The 7,066-nt window shown below is 38.2% G+C and overlaps 1 pseudogene; it reads left to right on the forward strand.

The window, feature by feature from the left end:
* The first annotated feature begins 5,143 nt into the window (after window positions 1–5,143).
* Window positions 5,144–6,803, forward strand: LOC145090534 (UDP-glycosyltransferase 91D1 pseudogene; annotated as a pseudogene).
* Window positions 6,804–7,066: the final 263 nt, after the last annotated feature.

A 7,066-nucleotide genomic window follows, 5' to 3' on the forward strand; every position in this document is an offset into this window, starting at 1 on the left:
CTAAGTTCTTCTTTGAAAGCCTTTTTTGCCAAAGATTTTGGTGAACCGCAGTCATTGTTGTTCAGCTGCGGTTTCCTGGAATTTTTTAAATGATTTTGAAAACGTGGACTTGAATCATCAGAACTTGAGGATTCTGGAATTTAAGAGCATTGACCTACTTCAAAATTTTCTATGGGTAACTCATGAAATATTGGCTGAAGAGTTGCGGTTCCTTGAGCTGATGACTGCGGTAGAGAAGACTTGACTACCGCAGAGTAGGTCTTAGATGGGACTTCGGTGGGACACTTGTGGGACATTTGACTACAGTGTGAGACACTGTGGTCTGAGGACAGAGATGGAAAGTCTTTTGAGACTTCAGGGCCCTCAACAACAATCTCTTCATCGATTATGGATGAAGTTTGAGAATTTGGATAAGTGGTGCCACAGATAGGAATTTGATTACATGTGTGACCCGAAACCTCAGGCACAATTTCCTCAATGACGCAATTATTACTCAAATTGTGTAGTCTACCGAAGTGAGTTTTGATATCTTCGGGAAAAGTCTTGTCACTGACAGGGAAATGAAATTCTCTATCAGGAGGGACATACAATCTGTCTTTGTTGAACCGGGTGAGGAATCCATTGCGGTAGGATATCCATTTGACCAACCCTAATTATATGTATTGTCCACGGTTCCATTGTTTACCAAATTTTCAATAGCCTCACTTTCATTAAACAATTTTTCAATTAAGAGATTTAAGCATACAATTTCTCTCTGAGCTAAATCTCTCTGGTTCAAAGCTATCTCTAATTGGGTTTCGCTTAACATTCTAGCATCTTTTTCTAACTCTAGATCCTTCTCTAACATAGCCATCTTAAATCTTTTGTTATCCAGTCGTCCTCTCACATGGAACATCTCTTGGGACGCAATGTTCTTCTCATCTAAGGCTTTGTTATAGTCTGTAAGGACGGCAACACAAGTGTCATTTAGATCGTCTATGTAGTGTTGACAGTCATGCATACTATAATTTAAAGTTTGGATCATGAGTTTTACCTGTTCGACGATGCTTAGAGTCCCATCCTTTGCCATGTAGCAGTAGTTCTTGTTCAGCATTGTAGACCCATCATCATCCGCAGTGGCCAACATGCAGATTTTCCCTTTTCCTTTAACACTGCTGATGGTCTCTTCTTCGCCTCCGGATGACCAAACTTGATGGTCTCTTTTGACATAGGTCAGATATGCCCTAGCTTTTTCCTTTTCTTCCAGCTCTTGAGCCGGTAGAATTCTCTGTCTTTGACTATATTGGCCTTACAATCTTTTGCGAAGTGATTTTCTTTGTTGCATTTGTGACAAATCACAATATCAGTCTTGTCTTCGGATTGAGTACCAGAGTTAGTGTTCTTAGGAAACTGCGGTACCTCCTTTGGTTGATTGTTCTGAGATTGCGGTGGTGGATGAGAACTTTTGGGATATCGAGAATGGTTGTTCTGAGAACCGAAGTTACGGTTGAATGGAGGTTTGTTGAACTATTGTTTCTTGCGGAAGGAAGGAGATGGTATACGGTTGAATTGTTGGCTAACCAGAGCAATAGCCTTCTGAAACTCTTCTTCATCATCATACTCAGAATCCGCTTCGTATGACTGCGGTGGAGTGTCATACGATGACGAGTAGAGTGACTGCGGTGGAGCTTGTCCTATGAGAGCAAGCGGTCCTCCGAAGTCAGCACAGTCTTTGAGTACGGTGGATTCTTGTGCTTGAAGCTCTCCATAGAGCTTGTAGAGTGACAAAGAGTGAATCTTCATGTCGCCTTGGACTATCATCTTAGATGTAGTCCAATGTCTTCCTAAAACATTAAGAAACTGGAGACTGGTTTCATGGTTACTGCGGATGGTGCCCGCATTGGATAACTTAGTGACTATCAGGTTGAACCTTTTGAAGGAGTCTTCCAAACTTTCACCAGTATGAGCTTTGAAGTTGTTGAAGTCATTGAGTGTGGTAGTGAGCTTCTTGTCTTGTGCTTGTTCTGAGCCTTTGTACATGTTCTTGAGCACATCCTAGATCTATTTTGCTAATTTGCAGTTTATGATAATATCGAAGTTGTCAGGAGCAACTCCGCAGGAAATTTCATAGAAAGCAACAGCATCATTTTCCATTTTATCGAGATCATCCTTGGTGGGACGGCTCATGGCTGGTTGACCTCCTCCTAACCTGGTTGCAGCGCCGTCAGTTTAGACTGGTGTAAGGACTGGGACATGTGGTTTGTTGCGGAAAGTAAAGAAATATAAATGACATCAATTGTTATATCAAGAATACACTTAAGCTGAATCGTAACAAGGAATGCGTTCACTCCAAGTTAATAAGGAAGATCAAGCTTAGTGATTAAGTCTTAAAGACTTGCTCCAGAGAGAGGTTATAATCAGATATGTTTCAGTAACAGTTGAGACTAAGAAGAGTAGAAAGATAGAGAAATGAAGAATATAACTTGGAGAAATATATTCAGAATAAGTCGCAAGTCATCAGTGATCGAGATTGTTTAATACAATAGAATATGTCTCTATTTATAGAGACTCTCAACTAAACTAGACTACAACTCTATAAGCAGCCATGCAAGGCATACTGGACAACAGAGTGTATTACATAAAAGACAAATAAAGTAATCTAGTTAAGTAGACTGTGGTAGCAAAAGAATGATTGTGGTTGCTGATGAAGAAATGACTTTGGGTGCTAGATTGGTTGCGGGTGCTGAACCATTGCGGCAGAGAGATGGTTGCGGTAGCTGAGTTCAAGAGGGTCACTTTTATGATTCAACACATAAAGGTTAATCTTAAGTTATTTTCTCATAGCAACTTATAAATTATATGGTGAAATAAGCTATATACACCAGTAACATCAAGAATGCATTCACACTCAGCAACGTGTAGACGTCTCATCCTAGGGTATGCAATTACCTGAGCGATGACACCCAGTCTAGGGGAACCAACTATACTATTGTTTGGAAATGTATCCATGATCTAAATCTACAAAATTAAGATGTCAAATAAATAACCAACTTAACAAAGTTAGAATACTTGTTGCTTCAAAACATATTAAACATAATAGACATACCTTAAATGCATATATAAAACCCTACAGAGTATATGTGTGTCTACTACTAACTCCTAGCGCATTGGGGTTCAAATGCTCCTCAATTTTGTCAAAAATAATACGTAGTGGTCTCTAAGTGAAATGCCATATCACTCTACCCAATGGGTACATATCCTTGCTCTAGCATATACAGTAAGGAGACTCTCACCGCATCTGTATTACTTAATTGATAAAGTACATTACTGAATACATGCATAAGGTCAACCACTCTCACCGAACGTGAAAGTGACACAAATAGAAACACACATTGTTTGAACTCTATGAAACTAGAACTTTTCGGGGGAGGGGGGGGAGTACTCCCTGAACCGCAAGTCGGTAACCAAGTAGAATGCTTTTCTGTCAAAGAAAACTCGATTGTCACCAACCAGGAATAGAAGCTCTTGTAGGTCAACTGGATCAAAAGTAGTAGATTCCTTGCACATAAGATATTGACAGAGTAAATGGTGACTTTCCACACTTATTTACATGTTCATGTAATCACCAAGACATGTTTGCCTAAATATGACCCAAAAAACTTGTCGGTTTTGTAACCGAGCCATGATTTCACGCCCAAGTTAAGGCCTGCAGGTTGTAGTAACAACCATTTTGTATGTTGTGTCATGTTACAATCAAAACAATAATTAATTAGGCATCTTTGTATGTATGTTCCGGAGGACGTTACTGAATAAACAATTCCGGACCAAAGCTCTGGAACACAAGTTCGGAGCAACAATCCGGAACGCAATTATGGACAAAATTCCGAATTGGATTCCAGAATGTTCCTCGTATTCCGGAAGAGTTCTTATTATTCCGGACATGTTTTTCGGATTTCAAACTTGTTCCGAAATAGTCAAAATGATGATTTTTGGTAAGAGTTTTTGATGTAGCATACATATATTCCTACATGTAATCTTATAATTGTCTTTAAACCAATAAAATTCATAGGAAAAACTGATAATACCTATATAATTGCATAAATTATACAGGTTTTGACGTATAATATAAAATTAAGGTATATAATTATAAACATAATGAAAAGTTACATATAAAAAATACATCTCATCACTACTATCAGAAGACGTTTCCAGTTTTAGTGGTGTCCGGAATGTTTTCTGTAGGGTAATCCAAAATAATAAAGTTCAAAATGAAGTGTGAAACTAATTAAAATGATATTTTTTAGGAGAGACCATTGTTTGAATCCATTACTCGTTGACCCAATACAAAATTAGGTCCCAAATGACCCATTCTCATTTAAAAAATTATTATTATTAAAATAACATTAAAAATAATTAATTTACTCAATTTCCGATTCTTTAGCACTTAATCATTTATGTCCATTTATAAACAAAAATATCTAGAATGTAAATGCAGTAACCGTAAAAGTTTAAGAATTTCTCCATTAATCTGAATTGTAATGGCCACCTAGTTGTAACTGCCACATATTAATTTTCCAAAATTCTCCAATTAATTAAACATGAATCTATAACTTCTCATAGAGAATTGTAAATCGAGTAAAGAAAGATTTAAATGTTAATAATTTTCTAAATATTACAAAGAAAATGTTTACAGTTCATATTAAAGATTATATATTTTTAAATGAAACTTAAGTATTATATATAGGAAAGTTACGTAAACCAAAGAAAACTATAAGAATCTAAAAAATTACAAATTTCTTCAAAGTTGAAATTAAACAGAGGGATAATTTTGAGAGAGAAAAAGAGATAAATCATAAATTCTTAAAATTTTATATATGGTTCATCTTTTATTGTGGACTACTTCTCAACAGTTAAGTTTCTTTTTCTTAAAGAATATTATTAAGAAAAATTAATTTAATAATTATGAACAAAATGTAGTGATAGAATATGTTTTTATAAGATCTATTTTCTATTTATTTTTTTTTTGAAAGAATATCACAGAATAGGTTTTCATAGGATTTATACTAAATGAGAGTATGTTATTTGTAGGAATACTAAAAATGGATGATTAATTAATTGGATAACTAATGGAAAATGGTAACTGCCGATTTAATATGTTGATCTTCTGAAATTAATAAATTCAAAACGAAGGCACGCCGAAGATCGGATCACCATTATCATCTACATTTTACCGGCAATGCCTACCACCGACTCCGACGGCAGTAAGCAGCTCCATGTGGTGATGTTCCCATGGCTTGCTTTCGGTCACATCATCCCTTTCCTTGAACTTTCTAAATCAATAGCCCAAAAAGGTCACAAAGTCTCTTTTCTTTCCACAACTCGAAACATCCAACGCCTCCCAAACCTCCCTTCCCACCTCTCGCCACTTCTAAATCTTGTTCCACTCACTCTTCCACGTCTTCACCAGCTGCCACAGGATGCAGAAGCCACCATGGATGTCCGCACTGAAGATATTCAATACCTCAAGAAGGCCTTCGATGGTCTTCAGCTAGAAGTCACTCGGTTTCTTGAGTCAGAGTCCCCAGACTGGATTATTTATGATTTTGCTCCCTACTGGTTGCCGAAGATCGCTGCTGGCCTCGGCATCTCGCGAGCCTTCTTCTCCATATTCAAGGCATGGTTCATCGCTTTTTTAGCAGAGTCACCGGAGGACATGATAAACGGTTCCGATGATCGGACGTCGGTTGAGGATTTCCTGGTGCCAGCCAAGTGGCTTCCGTTTCCTTCGAAAATATGCTACCGGAGGCATGAAGCTAACTGGATGGTGGGAGGTTGTTCTCCTAATGCTTCTGGGGTTTCAGATGCTTATCGTAGCGGGATGATTTTGAAGGGTTCTAACTGTTTGTTTATAAGACATTCCTATGAATTTGAACCCCAATGGATGACCGTTGTACAAGAGCTGCACCACCTCCCGGTGGTTCCAGTAGGCCTAATGCCACCGGCCACAGCGGTGGAGGTAGAAAACGGGAAAGATGACACGTGGCTAACAATCAAGAACTGGCTCGATGGTCAACAAAAAGGTCATGTGGTGTACGTGGCATTAGGAAGTGAAGTTATGCTGAGCAAAACTGATGTGAGTGAGTTAGCCCTGGGTCTCGAGCTCTCTGGGTTGCCATTCTTTTGGGCTTTTAGAAAACCGGCGGGTTCCACCGAGTCAGACTCGGTTGAATTGCCAGACGGGTTCTTGGAGAGAATCTGGAACCGTGGGATAGTGTGGACGAGTTGGGTACCTCAGTTACAGATACTGAGTCATGACTCGGTTGGTGGTTTCTTGACTCACTGTGGTTGGGGCTCGATTGTGGAAGGGCTAATGTTTGGTCATCCTTTAATCATGCTTCCGTTTTTGGTGGACCAAGGGCTGAATGCCCGAGCATTGGTCGACAAAAATGTAGGAATTGAGGTGCCAAGAAACGAGGAGATGGGTCCTTCACCAAGAACTCGGTGGCCGACTCACTGAGTTTGGTAGTTGTTGAAGATGAAGGGAAGGTCTACAAGGAGAATGCGGTGGCTTTGAGCCGAATATTTGGCGACATGAAGCTACAACAGAAGTATACAGACGACTTTGTAGAATATTTGGAACAACATAGGTACAACCCTTGATTAAATGGTTGTTACTTGTTAAGGTTTGTTTAAATGGCAGAATAAATGAAGATAACATGGGTTGTTACCTTTGTTTAAAGTGATTGCATTGATAAGAACCATGATGAGCCATTGAAGTATTAATTTGGTACTTGGACATAATAAGATGTTTTATTCAAGCATTATATCTTTTTCACTTTTTGGGTGTATCCATTACTTACGCATAGAAGTATTTAAAATTTGTTCGTTTGTCATACGTGCTTTCTCTTTGTAGAGATAAAATGAAAAATTTTCTACACAAATTTTATAAGTGAAACTTTGGGAAAAAGATTAAAACTTTCGGGATGCTAATTTGATTTACTATCACAACTGATGATCAAATTAGTTTAGTGACCGAACCAAGAAGCGGACAGAACTATTTGATTCATGATGGTCATATTGTCATCAT

Source organism: Lactuca serriola, chromosome 2 (assembly GCF_051521515.1).
Source record: "Lactuca serriola cultivar US96UC23 chromosome 2, Lser_US96UC23_V15, whole genome shotgun sequence".
In the NCBI taxonomy this organism is placed as follows: domain Eukaryota; kingdom Viridiplantae; phylum Streptophyta; class Magnoliopsida; order Asterales; family Asteraceae; genus Lactuca; species Lactuca serriola.